Source organism: Channa argus, unplaced genomic scaffold, assembly GCF_033026475.1.
Source record: "Channa argus isolate prfri unplaced genomic scaffold, Channa argus male v1.0 Contig020, whole genome shotgun sequence".
In the NCBI taxonomy this organism is placed as follows: domain Eukaryota; kingdom Metazoa; phylum Chordata; class Actinopteri; order Anabantiformes; family Channidae; genus Channa; species Channa argus.
In genome coordinates this window covers 45,416-61,036 of record NW_027125239.1, presented here as the reverse complement: position 1 = coordinate 61,036, position 15,621 = coordinate 45,416, and the positions used below count along the sequence as shown (strand labels likewise).

At 41.9% G+C, this 15,621-nt stretch overlaps 16 pseudogenes; all 16 read right to left on the bottom strand.

Moving 5' to 3' along the window:
- Nucleotides 1–578: 578 nt before the first annotated feature.
- Nucleotides 579–697, bottom strand: LOC137115120 (5S ribosomal RNA; annotated as a pseudogene).
- Nucleotides 698–1,564: 867 nt separating this feature from the next.
- LOC137114601 (5S ribosomal RNA) lies at nucleotides 1,565–1,683 on the bottom strand (annotated as a pseudogene).
- An 857-nt stretch (nucleotides 1,684–2,540) lies between these two features.
- On the bottom strand, nucleotides 2,541–2,659 carry LOC137114679 (5S ribosomal RNA; annotated as a pseudogene).
- An 857-nt stretch (nucleotides 2,660–3,516) lies between these two features.
- LOC137115264 (5S ribosomal RNA) lies at nucleotides 3,517–3,635 on the bottom strand (annotated as a pseudogene).
- Nucleotides 3,636–4,492: 857 nt separating this feature from the next.
- On the bottom strand, nucleotides 4,493–4,611 carry LOC137114666 (5S ribosomal RNA; annotated as a pseudogene).
- An 856-nt stretch (nucleotides 4,612–5,467) lies between these two features.
- On the bottom strand, nucleotides 5,468–5,586 carry LOC137114665 (5S ribosomal RNA; annotated as a pseudogene).
- Nucleotides 5,587–6,440: 854 nt separating this feature from the next.
- On the bottom strand, nucleotides 6,441–6,559 carry LOC137115108 (5S ribosomal RNA; annotated as a pseudogene).
- Nucleotides 6,560–7,416: 857 nt separating this feature from the next.
- LOC137115097 (5S ribosomal RNA) lies at nucleotides 7,417–7,535 on the bottom strand (annotated as a pseudogene).
- Nucleotides 7,536–8,402: 867 nt separating this feature from the next.
- Nucleotides 8,403–8,521, bottom strand: LOC137114600 (5S ribosomal RNA; annotated as a pseudogene).
- An 857-nt stretch (nucleotides 8,522–9,378) lies between these two features.
- LOC137114688 (5S ribosomal RNA) lies at nucleotides 9,379–9,497 on the bottom strand (annotated as a pseudogene).
- An 867-nt stretch (nucleotides 9,498–10,364) lies between these two features.
- LOC137114599 (5S ribosomal RNA) lies at nucleotides 10,365–10,483 on the bottom strand (annotated as a pseudogene).
- Nucleotides 10,484–11,340: 857 nt separating this feature from the next.
- Nucleotides 11,341–11,459, bottom strand: LOC137114828 (5S ribosomal RNA; annotated as a pseudogene).
- Nucleotides 11,460–12,315: 856 nt separating this feature from the next.
- Nucleotides 12,316–12,434, bottom strand: LOC137115265 (5S ribosomal RNA; annotated as a pseudogene).
- An 854-nt stretch (nucleotides 12,435–13,288) lies between these two features.
- Nucleotides 13,289–13,407, bottom strand: LOC137115085 (5S ribosomal RNA; annotated as a pseudogene).
- Nucleotides 13,408–14,264: 857 nt separating this feature from the next.
- LOC137115074 (5S ribosomal RNA) lies at nucleotides 14,265–14,383 on the bottom strand (annotated as a pseudogene).
- Nucleotides 14,384–15,250: 867 nt separating this feature from the next.
- Nucleotides 15,251–15,369, bottom strand: LOC137114598 (5S ribosomal RNA; annotated as a pseudogene).
- Between the last annotated feature and the right edge of the window lie 252 nt (nucleotides 15,370–15,621).

Genomic DNA, 15,621 nt, shown 5'->3' with positions numbered 1-15,621 from the left:
GAACCAAGGCCAACATAATAAACAAAATAAGCCATTTCCCACAGAAAGTGCTAGCTAGCCTGATAGAAATAAACAAACCAAAAGACAGTCGCTAACCCTAACTCCCTAATGTGAAAACGGTCCAAAGAAAATGGCAGTTCACCCCTACAGATTTAATACTATTTACAAAATATACAATTTATAACAAAACCACGTCACAAAACCTAACAATTCAAAAATGCTAAATAAGGTTTGGAAACCAAGAACAGCAAACAGGTGCTGATGCCAGAAAGAGCCTCGCTTGCTGTTGGGAATCGTACTTTTAAAACTCCAGGAAGTGTAGGATGGACCAATCAGCTTCCTGTACTGCCCCCCAATCCGGCCAATCAGGCAGGGCACCTATAAGAACAAGAAAATAAAAACAACACATATGGCCAGGACCGTAACATGGTCTACTAGTAATGAAGCACGATGGTTGGCAAACCAATAAAGTAGCAAAACAGCAATGAAAGAACAAAATTTGATGAAAATATAGAACAATTTCTATGAATAAATAGGCAGTAACACCAGCTTGTGCTGCCCGTAAACCCAAGCAAAAAAGCTTACAGCACCTGGTATTCCCAGGCGGTCTTCCTACCAAGTACTAACCAGGCCCGGCTCTATTTGGCTGCCGAGATCGGACGAGATCGGGCGCTTAGAGAGCGGTGTGGCCGTAAGCTGCATTTGACATCATCAACAGCTCTTTAAAACGCTTGAGAAGCAGAATGCATGACACTTGCTAAGAAGAAGATAAATGTGGCAAAGTACAAAGTACTATAACTGTACTGGTCTGTTACGCCCCTGTCTAGGGGCTCAGGGTGCAACATACAAAGATAAATTAGCATGTTCCCTCTCCGATCCCCAAACCAAAATCCAGGATCGAGATGTTCCAACAGAATGATATTTATTTTAAACGAAAGAAAGTGTCAAACAAAACATGACACTACAACTCAGGGCGAACCAAGGCCAACATAATAAACAAAATAAGCCATTTCCCACAGAAAGTGCTAGCTAGCCTGATAGAAATAAACAAACCAAAAGACAGTCGCTAACCCTAACTCCCTAATGTGAAAACAAGAGAAAACAATCAAAAGAAAATGGCAGTCCACCCCTACAGATTTAATACTATTTACAAAATATACAATTTATAAACAAAACCACGGCACAAAACCTAACAATTCAAAAATGCTAAATAAGGTTTGGAAACCAAGAACAGCAAACAGGTGCTGCTGCCAGAAAGAGCCTCGCTAGCTGTTGGGAACCGTACTTTTAAAACTCCAGGAAGTGTAGGATGGACCAATCAGCTTCCTGTACTTCCCCCAAATCCGGCTAATCAGGCAGGGCACCTATAAGAACAACAAAATAAAAACAACACATATGGCCAGGACCGTAACATGGTCTACTAGTAATGAAGCACGATGGTTGACAAACCAATAAAGTAGCAAAACAGCAATGAAAGAACAAAATTTGATGAAAATATAGAACAATTTCTATGAATAAATAGGCAGTAACACCAGCTTGTGCTGCCCGTAAACCCAAGCAAAAAAGCTTACAGCACCTGGTATTCCCAGGCGGTCTTCCTACCAAGTACTAACCAGGCCCGGCTCTGTTTAGCTGCCGAGATCGGACGACATCGGGCGCTTAGAGAGCGGTGTGGCCGTAAGCTGCATTTGACATCATCAACAGCTCTTAAAAACGCTGGAGAAGCAGAATGCATGACACTTGCTAAGAAGAAGATAAATGTGGCAAAGTACAAAGTACTATAACTGTACTGGTCTGTTACGCCCCTGTCTAGGGGGTCAGGGTGCAACATACAAAGATAAATTAACATGTTCCCTCTCCGATCCCCAAACCAAAATCCAGGATCGAGATGTTCCAACAGAATGATATTTATTTTAAACGAAAGAAAGTGTCAAACAAAACATGACACTACAACTCAGGGCGAACCAAGGCCAACATAATAAACAAAATAAGCCATTTCCCACAGAAAGTGCTAGCTAGCCTGATAGAAATAAACAAACCAAAAGACAGTCGCTAACCCTAACTCCCTAATGTGAAAACAGTCCAAAGAAAATGGCAGTTCACCCCTACAGATTTAATACTATTTACAAAATATACAATTTATAAACAAAACCACGGCACAAAACCTAACAATTCAAAAATGCTAAATAAGGTTTGGAAACCAAGAACAGCAAACAGGTGCTGATGCCAGAAAGAGCCTCGCTAGCTGTTGGGAACCGTACTTTTAAAACTCCAGGAAGTGTAGGATGGACCAATCAGCTTCCTGTACTGCCCCCCAATCCGGCCAATCAGGCAGGGCACCTATAATAACAAGAAAAGAAAAACAACACATATGGCCAGGACCGTAACATGGTCTACTAGTAATGAAGCACGATGGTTGGCAAACCAATAAAGTAGCAAAACAGCAATGAAAGAACAAAATTTGATGAAATTATAGAACAATTTATATGAATAAATAGGCAGTAACACCAGCTTGTGCTGCCCGTAAACCCAAGCAAAGAAGCTTACAGCACGTGGTATTCCCAGGCGGTCTTCCTACCAAGTACTAACCAGGCCCGGCCCTATTTGGCTGCCGAGATCGGACGAGATCGGGCGCTCAGAGAGCGGTGTGGCCGTAAGCTGCATTTGACATCATCAACAGCTCTTAAAAACGCTGGAGAAGCAGAATGCATGACACTTGCTAAGAAGAAGATAAATGTGGCAAAGTACAAATTACTATAACTGTACTGGTCTGTTACGCCCCTGTCTAGGGGGTCAGGGTGCAACATACAAAGATAAATTAGCATGTTCCCTCTCCGATCCCCAAACCAAAATCCAGGATCGAGATGTTCCAACAGAATGATATTTATTTTAAACGAAAGAAAGTGTCAAACAAAACATGACACTACAACTCAGGGCGAACCAAGGCCAACATAACAAACAAAATAAGCCATTTCCCACAGAAAGTGCTAGCTAGCCTGATAGAAATAAACAAACCAAAAGACAGTCGCTAACCCTAACTCCCTAATGTGAAAACAGTCCAAAGAAAATGGCAGTTCACCCCTACAGATTTAATACTATTTACAAAATATACAATCTATAAACAAAACCACGGCACAAAACCTAACAATTCAAAAATGCTAAATAAGGTTTGGAAACCAAGAACAGCAAACAGGTGCTGATGCCAGAAAGAGCCTCGCTAGCTGTTGAGAACCGTACTTTTAAAACTCCAGGAAGTGTAGGATGGACCAATCAGCTTCCTGTACTGCCCCCCAATCCGACCAATCAGGCAGGGCACCTATAAGAACAAGAAAATAAAAACAACACATATGGCCAGGACCGTAACATGGTCTACTAGTAATGAAGCACGATGGTTGGCAAACCAATAAAGTAGCAAAACAGCAATGAAAGAACAAAATTTGATGAAAATATAGAACAATTTCTATGAATAAATAGGCAGTAACACCAGCTTGTGCTGCCCGTAAACCCAAGCAAAAAAGCTTACAGCACGTGGTATTCCCAGGCGGTCTTCCTACCAAGTACTAACCACGCCCTGCCCTATTTGGCTGCCGAGATCGGACGAGATCGGGCGCTCAGAGAGCGGTGTGGCCGTAAGCTGCATTTGACATCATCAACAGCTCTTAAAAACGCTGGAGAAGCAGAATGCATGACACTTGCTAAGAAGAAGATAAATGTGGCAAAGTAGAAAGTACTATAACTGTACTGGTCTGTTACGCCCCTGTCTAGGGGCTCAGGGTGCAACATACAAAGATAAATTAGCATGTTCCCTCTCCGATCCCCAAACCAAAATCCAGGATCGAGATGTTCCAACAGAATGATATTTATTTTAAACGAAAGAAAGTGTCAAACAAAACATGACACTACAACTCAGGGCGAACCAAGGCCAACATAATAAACAAAATAAGCCATTTCCCACAGAAAGTGTTAGCTAGCCTGATAGAAATAAACAAACCAAAAGATAGTCGCTAACCCTAACTCCCTAATGTGAAAACACTCCAAAGAAAATGGCAGTTCACCCCTACAGATTTAATACTATTTACAAAATATACAATTTATAAACAAAACCACGGCACAAAACCTAACAATTCAAAAATGCTAAATAAGGTTTGGAAACCAAGAACAGCAAACAGGTGCTGATGCCAGAAAGAGCCTCGCTAGCTGTTGGGAACCGTACTTTTAAAACTCCAGGAAGTGTAGGATGGACCAATCAGCTTCCTGTACTGCCCCCCAATCCGGCCAATCAGGCAGGGCACCTATAAGAACAACAAAATAAAAACAACACATATGGCCAGGACCGTAACATGGTCTACTAGTAATGAAGCACGATGGTTGGCAAACCAATAAAGTAGCAAAACAGCAATGAAAGAACAAAATTTGATGAAAATATAGAACAATTTCTATGAATAAATAGGCAGTAACACCAGCTTGTGCTGCCCGTAAACCCAAGCAAAAAAGCTTACAGCACCTGGTATTCCCAGGCGGTCTTCCTACCAAGTACTAACCAGGCCCGGCTCTATTTGGCTGCCGAGATCGGACGAGATCAGGCGCTTAGAGAGCGGTGGGGCCGTAAGCTGCATTTGACATCATCAACAGCTCTTAAAAACGCTAGAGAAGCAGAATGCATGACACTTGCTAAGAAGAAGATAAATGTGGCAAAGTACAAAGTACTATAACTGTACTGGTCTGTTACGCCCCTGTCTAGGGGGTCAGGGTGCAACATACAAAGATAAATTAGCATGTTCCCTCTCCGATCCCCAAACCAAAATCCAGGATCGAGATGTTCCAACAGAATGATATTTATTTTAAACGAAAGAAAGTGTCAAACAAAACATGACACTACAACTCAGGGCGAACCAAGGCCAACATAATAAACAAAATAAGCCATTTCCCACAGAAAGTGCTAGCAAGCCTGATAGAAATAAACAAACCAAAAGACAGTCGCTAACCCTAACTCCCTAATGTGAAAACGGTCCAAAGAAAATGGCAGTTCACCCCTACAGATTTAATACTATTTACAAAATATACAATTTATAACAAAACCACGTCACAAAACCTAACAATTAAAAAATGCTAAATAAGGTTTGGAAACCAAGAACAGCAAACAGGTGCTGATGCCAGAAAGAGCCTCGCTTGCTGTTGGGAACCATACTTTTAAAACTCCAGGAAGTGTAGGATGGACCAATCAGCTTCCTGTACTGCCCCCCAATCCGGCCAATCAGGCAGGGCACCTATAAGAACAAGAAAATAAAAACAACACATATGGCCAGGACCGTAACATGGTCTACTAGTAATGAAGCACGATGGTTGGCAAACCAATAAAGTAGCAAAACAGCAATGAAAGAACAAAATTTGATGAAAATATAGAACAATTTCTATGAATAAATAGGCAGTAACACCAGCTTGTGCTGCCCGTAAACCCAAGCAAAAAAGCTTACAGCACCTGGTATTCCCAGGCGGTCTTCCTACCAAGTACTAACCAGGCCCGGCTCTATTTGGCTGCCGAGATCGGACGAGATCAGGCGCTTAGAGAGCGGTGGGGCCGTAAGCTGCATTTGACATCATCAACAGCTCTTAAAAACGCTGGAGAAGCAGAATGCATGACACTTGCTAAGAAGAAGATAAATGTGGCAAAGTACAAAGTACTATAACTGTACTGGTCTGTTACGCCCCTGTCTAGGGGGTCAGGGTGCAACATACAAAGATAAATTAGCATGTTCCCTCTCCGATCCCCAAACCAAAATCCAGGATCGAGATGTTCCAACAGAATGATATTTATTTTAAACGAAAGAAAGTGACAAACAAAAAATGACACAACTCAGGGCGAACCAAGGCCAACATAATAAACAAAATAAGCCATTTCCCACAGAAAGTGCTAGCTAGCCTGATAGAAATAAACAAACCAAAAGACAGTCGCTAACCCTAACTCCCTAATGTGAAAACAGTCCAAAGAAAATGGCAGTTCACCCCTACAGATTTAATACTATTTACAAAATATACAATTTATAAACAAAACCACGGCACAAAACCTAACAATTCAAAAATGCTAAATAAGGTTTGGAAACCAAGAACAGCAAACAGGTGCTGATGCCAGAAAGAGCCTCGCTAGCCGTTGGGAACCGTACTTTTAAAACTCCAGGAAGTGTAGGATGGACCAATCAGCTTCCTGTACTGCCCCCAAATCCGGCCAATCAGGCAGGGCACCTATAAGAACAACAAAATAAAAACAACACATATGGCCAGGACCGTAACATGGTCTACTAGTAATGAAGCACGATGGTTGGCAAACCAATAAAGTAGCAAAACAGCAATGAAAGAACAAAATTTGATGAAAATATAGAACAATTTCTATGAATAAATAGGCAGTAACACCAGCTTGTGCTGCCCGTAAACCCAAGCAAAAAAGCTTACAGCACCTGGTATTCCCAGGCGGTCTTCCTACCAAGTACTAACCAGGCCCGGCTCTATTTGGCTGCCGAGATCGGACGAGATCGGGCGCTTAGAGAGCGGTGTGGCCGTAAGCTGCATTTGACATCATCAACAGCTCTTAAAAACGCTGGAGAAGCAGAATGCATGACACTTGCTAAGAAGAAGATAAATGTGGCAAAGTACAAAGTACTATAACTGTACTGGTCTGTTACGCCCCTGTCTAGGGGGTCAGGGTGCAACATACAAAGATAAATTAGCATGTTCCCTCTCCGATCCCCAAACCAAAATCCAGGATCGAGATGTTCCAACAGAATGATATTTATTTTAAACGAAAGAAAGTGTCAAACAAAACATGACACTACAACTCAGGGCGAACCAAGGCCAACATAATAAACAAAATAAGCCATTTCCCACAGAAAGTGTTAGCTAGCCTGATAGAAATAAACAAACCAAAAGACAGTCGCTAACCCTAACTCCCAAATGTGAAAACAGTCCAAAGAAAATGGTAGTTCACCCCTACAGATTTAATACTATTTACAAAATATACAATTTATAAACAAAACCACGGCACAAAACCTAACAATTCAAAAATGCTAAATAAGGTTTGGAAACCAAGAACAGCAAACAGGTGCTGATGCCAGAAAGAGCCTCGCTAGCTGTTGGGAACCGTACTTTTAAAACTCCAGGAAGTGTAGGATGGACCAATCAGCTTCCTGTACTGCCCCCCAATCCGGCCAATCAGGCAGGGCACCTATAAGAACAACAAAATAAAAACAACACATATGGCCAGGACCGTAGCATGGTCTACTAGTAATGAAGCACGATGGTTGGCAAACCAATAAAGTAGCAAAACAGCAATGAAAGAACAAAATTTGATGAAAATATAGAACAATTTCTATGAATAAATAGGCAGTAACACCAGCTTGTGCTGCCCGTAAACCCAAGCAAAAAAGCTTACAGCACCTGGTATTCCCAGGCGGTCTTCCTACCAAGTACTAACCAGGCCCGGCTCTATTTGGCTGCCGAGATCGGACGAGATCGGGCGCTTAGAGAGCGGTGTGGCCGTAAGCTGCATTTGACATCATCAACAGCTCTTTAAAACGCTTGAGAAGCAGAATGCATGACACTTGCTAAGAAGAAGATAAATGTGGCAAAGTACAAAGTACTATAACTGTACTGGTCTGTTACGCCCCTGTCTAGGGGCTCAGTGTGCAACATACAAAGATAAATTAGCATGTTCCCTCTCCGATCCCCAAACCAAAATCCAGGATCGAGATGTTCCAACAGAATGATATTTATTTTAAACGAAAGAAAGTGTCAAACAAAACATGACACTACAACTCAGGGCGAACCAAGGCCAACATAATAAACAAAATAAGCCATTTCCCACAGAAAGTGCTAGCTAGCCTGATAGAAATAAACAAACCAAAAGACAGTCGCTAACCCTAACTCCCTAATGTGAAAACAAGAGAAAACAATCAAAAGAAAATGGCAGTCCACCCCTACAGATTTAATACTATTTACAAAATATACAATTTATAAACAAAACCACGGCACAAAACCTAACAATTCAAAAATGCTAAATAAGGTTTGGAAACCAAGAACAGCAAACAGGTGCTGCTGCCAGAAAGAGCCTCGCTAGCTGTTGGGAACCGTACTTTTAAAACTCCAGGAAGTGTAGGATGGACCAATCAGCTTCCTGTACTTCCCCCAAATCCGGCTAATCAGGCAGGGCACCTATAAGAACAACAAAATAAAAACAACACATATGGCCAGGACCGTAACATGGTCTACTAGTAATGAAGCACGATGGTTGACAAACCAATAAAGTAGCAAAACAGCAATGAAAGAACAAAATTTGATGAAAATATAGAACAATTTCTATGAATAAATAGGCAGTAACACCAGCTTGTGCTGCCCGTAAACCCAAGCAAAAAAGCTTACAGCACCTGGTATTCCCAGGCGGTCTTCCTACCAAGTACTAACCAGGCCCGGCTCTGTTTAGCTGCCGAGATCGGACGACATCGGGCGCTTAGAGAGCGGTGTGGCCGTAAGCTGCATTTGACATCATCAACAGCTCTTAAAAAAGCTGGAGAAGCAGAATGCATGACACTTGCTAAGAAGAAGATAAATGTGGCAAAGTACAAAGTACTATAACTGTACTGGTCTGTTACGCCCCTGTCTAGGGGGTCAGGGTGCAACATACAAAGATAAATTAACATGTTCCCTCTCCGATCCCCAAACCAAAATCCAGGATCGAGATGTTCCAACAGAATGATATTTATTTTAAACGAAAGAAAGTGTCAAACAAAACATGACACTACAACTCAGGGCGAACCAAGGCCAACATAATAAACAAAATAAGCCATTTCCCACAGAAAGTGCTAGCTAGCCTGATAGAAATAAACAAACCAAAAGACAGTCGCTAACCCTAACTCCCTAATGTGAAAACAGTCCAAAGAAAATGGCAGTTCACCCCTACAGATTTAATACTATTTACAAAATATACAATTTATAAACAAAACCACGGCACAAAACCTAACAATTCAAAAATGCTAAATAAGGTTTGGAAACCAAGAACAGCAAACAGGTGCTGATGCCAGAAAGAGCCTCGCTAGCTGTTGGGAACCGTACTTTTAAAACTCCAGGAAGTGTAGGATGGACCAATCAGCTTCCTGTACTGCCCCCCAATCCGGCCAATCAGGCAGGGCACCTATAATAACAAGAAAAGAAAAACAACACATATGGCCAGGACCGTAACATGGTCTACTAGTAATGAAGCACGATGGTTGGCAAACCAATAAAGTAGCAAAACAGCAATGAAAGAACAAAATTTGATGAAATTATAGAACAATTTATATGAATAAATAGGCAGTAACACCAGCTTGTGCTGCCCGTAAACCCAAGCAAAGAAGCTTACAGCACGTGGTATTCCCAGGCGGTCTTCCTACCAAGTACTAACCAGGCCCGGCCCTATTTGGCTGCCGAGATCAGACGAGATCGGGCGCTCAGAGAGCGGTGTGGCCGTAAGCTGCATTTGACATCATCAACAGCTCTTAAAAACGCTGGAGAAGCAGAATGCATGACACTTGCTAAGAAGAAGATAAATGTGGCAAAGTACAAATTACTATAACTGTACTGGTCTGTTACGCCCCTGTCTAGGGGGTCAGGGTGCAACATACAAAGATAAATTAGCATGTTCCCTCTCCGATCCCCAAACCAAAATCCAGGATCGAGATGTTCCAACAGAATGATATTTATTTTAAACGAAAGAAAGTGTCAAACAAAACATGACACTACAACTCAGGGCGAACCAAGGCCAACATAACAAACAAAATAAGCCATTTCCCACAGAAAGTGCTAGCTAGCCTGATAGAAATAAACAAACCAAAAGACAGTCGCTAACCCTAACTCCCTAATGTGAAAACAAGAGAAAACAATCAAAAGAAAATGGCAGTCCACCCCTACAGATTTAATACTATTTACAAAATATACAATTTATAAACAAAACCACGGCACAAAACCTAACAATTCAAAAATGCTAAATAAGGTTTGGAAACCAAGAACAGCAAACAGGTGCTGCTGCCAGAAAGAGCCTCGCTAGCTGTTGGGAACCGTACTTTTAAAACTCCAGGAAGTGTAGGATGGACCAATCAGCTTCCTGTACTTCCCCCAAATCCGGCCAATCAGGTAGGGCACCTATAAGAACAACAAAATAAAAACAACACATATGGCCAGGACCGTAACATGGTCTACTAGTAATGAAGCACGATGGTTGACAAACCAATAAAGTAGCAAAACAGCAATGAAAGAACAAAATTTGATGAAAATATAGAACAATTTCTATGAATAAATAGGCAGTAACACCAGCTTGTGCTGCCCGTAAACCCAAGCAAAAAAGCTTACAGCACCTGGTATTCCCAGGCGGTCTTCCTACCAAGTACTAACCAGGCCCGGCTCTGTTTAGCTGCCGAGATCGGACGACATCGGGCGCTTAGAGAGCGGTGTGGCCGTAAGCTGCATTTGACATCATCAACAGCTCTTAAAAACGCTGGAGAAGCAGAATGCATGACACTTGCTAAGAAGAAGATAAATGTGGCAAAGTACAAAGTACTATAACTGTACTGGTCTGTTACGCCCCTGTCTAGGGGGTCAGGGTGCAACATACAAAGATAAATTAACATGTTCCCTCTCCGATCCCCAAACCAAAATCCAGGATCGAGATGTTCCAACAGAATGATATTTATTTTAAACGAAAGAAAGTGTCAAACAAAACATGACACTACAACTCAGGGCGAACCAAGGCCAACATAATAAACAAAATAAGCCATTTCCCACAGAAAGTGCTAGCTAGCCTGATAGAAATAAACAAACCAAAAGACAGTCGCTAACCCTAACTCCCTAATGTGAAAACAGTCCAAAGAAAATGGCAGTTCACCCCTACAGATTTAATACTATTTACAAAATATACAATTTATAAACAAAACCACGGCACAAAACCTAACAATTCAAAAATGCTAAATAAGGTTTGGAAACCAAGAACAGCAAACAGGTGCTGATGCCAGAAAGAGCCTCGCTAGCTGTTGGGAACCGTACTTTTAAAACTCCAGGAAGTGTAGGATGGACCAATCAGCTTCCTGTACTGCCCCCCAATCCGGCCAATCAGGCAGGGCACCTATAAGAACAACAAAATAAAAACAACACATATGGCCAGGACCGTAGCATGGTCTACTAGTAATGAAGCACGATGGTTGGCAAACCAATAAAGTAGCAAAACAGCAATGAAAGAACAAAATTTGATGAAAATATAGAACAATTTCTATGAATAAATAGGCAGTAACACCAGCTTGTGCTGCCCGTAAACCCAAGCAAAAAAGCTTACAGCACCTGGTATTCCCAGGCGGTCTTCCTACCAAGTACTAACCAGGCCCAGCTCTATTTGGCTGCCGAGATCGGACGAGATCGGGCGCTTAGAGAGCGGTGTGGCCGTAAGCTGCATTTGACATCATCAACAGCTCTTTAAAACGCTTGAGAAGCAGAATGCATGACACTTGCTAAGAAGAAGATAAATGTGGCAAAGTACAAAGTACTATAACTGTACTGGTCTGTTACGCCCCTGTCTAGGGGGTCAGGGTGCAACATACAAAGATAAATTAGCATGTTCCCTCTCCGATCCCCAAACCAAAATCCAGGATCGAGATGTTCCAACAGAATGATATTTATTTTAAACGAAAGAAAGTGTCAAACAAAACATGACACTACAACTCAGGGCGAACCAAGGCCAACATAATAAACAAAATAAGCCATTTCCCACAGAAAGTGCTAGCAAGCCTGATAGAAATAAACAAACCAAAAGACAGTCGCTAACCCTAACTCCCTAATGTGAAAACGGTCCAAAGAAAATGGCAGTTCACCCCTACAGATTTAATACTATTTACAAAATATACAATTTATAACAAAACCACGTCACAAAACCTAACAATTAAAAAATGCTAAATAAGGTTTGGAAACCAAGAACAGCAAACAGGTGCTGATGCCAGAAAGAGCCTCGCTTGCTGTTGGGAACCATACTTTTAAAACTCCAGGAAGTGTAGGATGGACCAATCAGCTTCCTGTACTGCCCCCCAATCCGGCCAATCAGGCAGGGCACCTATAAGAACAAGAAAATAAAAACAACACATATGGCCAGGACCGTAACATGGTCTACTAGTAATGAAGCACGATGGTTGGCAAACCAATAAAGTAGCAAAACAGCAATGAAAGAACAAAATTTGATGAAAATATAGAACAATTTCTATGAATAAATAGGCAGTAACACCAGCTTGTGCTGCCCGTAAACCCAAGCAAAAAAGCTTACAGCACCTGGTATTCCCAGGCGGTCTTCCTACCAAGTACTAACCAGGCCCGGCTCTATTTGGCTGCCGAGATCGGACGAGATCGGGCGCTTAGAGAGCGGTGGGGCCGTAAGCTGCATTTGACATCATCAACAGCTCTTAAAAACGCTGGAGAAGCAGAATGCATGACACTTGCTAAGAAGAAGATAAATGTGGCAAAGTACAAAGTACTATAACTGTACTGGTCTGTTACGCCCCTGTCTAGGGGGTCAGGGTGCAACATACAAAGATAAATTAGCATGTTCCCTCTCCGATCCCCAAACCAAAATCCAGGATCGAGATGTTCCAACAGAATGATATTTATTTTAAACGAAAGAAAGTGACAAACAAAAAATGACACAACTCAGGGCGAACCAAGGCCAACATAATAAACAAAATAAGCCATTTCCCACAGAAAGTGCTAGCTAGCCTGATAGAAATAAACAAACCAAAAGACAGTCGCTAACCCTAACTCCCTAATGTGAAAACAGTCCAAAGAAAATGGCAGTTCACCCCTACAGATTTAATACTATTTACAAAATATACAATTTATAAACAAAACCACGGCACAAAACCTAACAATTCAAAAATGCTAAATAAGGTTTGGAAACCAAGAACAGCAAACAGGTGCTGATGCCAGAAAGAGCCTCGCTAGCCGTTGGGAACCGTACTTTTAAAACTCCAGGAAGTGTAGGATGGACCAATCAGCTTCCTGTACTGCCCCCAAATCCGGCCAATCAGGCAGGGCACCTATAAGAACAACAAAATAAAAACAACACATATGGCCAGGACCGTAACATGGTCTACTAGTAATGAAGCACGATGGTTGGCAAACCAATAAAGTAGCAAAACAGCAATGAAAGAACAAAATTTGATGAAAATATAGAACAATTTCTATGAATAAATAGGCAGTAACACCAGCTTGTGCTGCCCGTAAACCCAAGCAAAAAAGCTTACAGCACCTGGTATTCCCAGGCGGTCTTCCTACCAAGTACTAACCAGGCCCGGCTCTATTTGGCTGCCGAGATCGGACGAGATCGGGCGCTTAGAGAGCGGTGTGGCCGTAAGCTGCATTTGACATCATCAACAGCTCTTAAAAACGCTGGAGAAGCAGAATGCATGACACTTGCTAAGAAGAAGATAAATGTGGCAAAGTACAAAGTACTATAACTGTACTGGTCTGTTACGCCCCTGTCTAGGGGGTCAGGGTGCAACATACAAAGATAAATTAGCATGTTCCCTCTCCGATCCCCAAACCAAAATCCAGGATCGAGATGTTCCAACAGAATGATATTTATTTTAAACGAAAGAAAGTGTCAAACAAAACATGACACTACAACTCAGGGCGAACCAAGGCCAACATAATAAACAAAATAAGCCATTTCCCACAGAAAGTGTTAGCTAGCCTGATAGAAATAAACAAACCAAAAGACAGTCGCTAACCCTAACTCCCAAATGTGAAAACAGTCCAAAGAAAATGGTAGTTCACCCCTACAGATTTAATACTATTTACAAAATATACAATTTATAAACAAAACCACGGCACAAAACCTAACAATTCAAAAATGCTAAATAAGGTTTGGAAACCAAGAACAGCAAACAGGTGCTGATGCCAGAAAGAGCCTCGCTAGCTGTTGGGAACCGTACTTTTAAAACTCCAGGAAGTGTAGGATGGACCAATCAGCTTCCTGTACTGCCCCCCAATCCGGCCAATCAGGCAGGGCACCTATAAGAACAACAAAATAAAAACAACACATATGGCCAGGACCGTAGCATGGTCTACTAGTAATGAAGCACGATGGTTGGCAAACCAATAAAGTAGCAAAACAGCAATGAAAGAACAAAATTTGATGAAAATATAGAACAATTTCTATGAATAAATAGGCAGTAACACCAGCTTGTGCTGCCCGTAAACCCAAGCAAAAAAGCTTACAGCACCTGGTATTCCCAGGCGGTCTTCCTACCAAGTACTAACCAGGCCCGGCTCTATTTGGCTGCCGAGATCGGACGAGATCGGGCGCTTAGAGAGCGGTGTGGCCGTAAGCTGCATTTGACATCATCAACAGCTCTTTAAAACGCTTGAGAAGCAGAATGCATGACACTTGCTAAGAAGAAGATAAATGTGGCAAAGTACAAAGTACTATAACTGTACTGGTCTGTTACGCCCCTGTCTAGGGGCTCAGTGTGCAACATACAAAGATAAATTAGCATGTTCCCTCTCCGATCCCCAAACCAAAATCCAGGATCGAGATGTTCCAACAGAATGATATTTATTTTAAACGAAAGAAAGTGTCAAACAAAACATGACACTACAACTCAGGGCGAACCAAGGCCAACATAATAAACAAAATAAGCCATTTCCCACAGAAAGTGCTAGCTAGCCTGATAGAAATAAACAAACCAAAAGACAGTCGCTAACCCTAACTCCCTAATGTGAAAACAAGAGAAAACAATCAAAAGAAAATGGCAGTCCACCCCTACAGATTTAATACTATTTACAAAATATACAATTTATAAACAAAACCACGGCACAAAACCTAACAATTCAAAAATGCTAAATAAGGTTTGGAAACCAAGAACAGCAAACAGGTGCTGCTGCCAGAAAGAGCCTCGCTAGCTGTTGGGAACCGTACTTTTAAAACTCCAGGAAGTGTAGGATGGACCAATCAGCTTCCTGTACTTCCCCCAAATCCGGCTAATCAGGCAGGGCACCTATAAGAACAACAAAATAAAAACAACACATATGGCCAGGACCGTAACATGGTCTACTAGTAATGAAGCACGATGGTTGACAAACCAATAAAGTAGCAAAACAGCAATGAAAGAACAAAATTTGATGAAAATATAGAACAATTTCTATGAATAAATAGGCAGTAACACCAGCTTGTGCTGCCCGTAAACCCAAGCAAAAAAGCTTACAGCACCTGGTATTCCCAGGCGGTCTTCCTACCAAGTACTAACCAGGCCCGGCTCTGTTTAGCTGCCGAGATCGGACGACATCGGGCGCTTAGAGAGCGGTGTGGCCGTAAGCTGCATTTGACATCATCAACAGCTCTTAAAAAAGCTGGAGAAGCAGAATGCATGACACTTGCTAAGAAGAAGATAAATGTGGCAAAGTACAAAGTACTATAACTGTACTGGTCTGTTACGCCCCTGTCTAGGGGGTCAGGGTGCAACATACAAAGATAAATTAACATGTTCCCTCTCCGATCCCCAAACCAAAATCCAGGATCGAGATGTTCCAACAGAATGATATTTATTTTAAACGAAAGAAAGTGTCAAA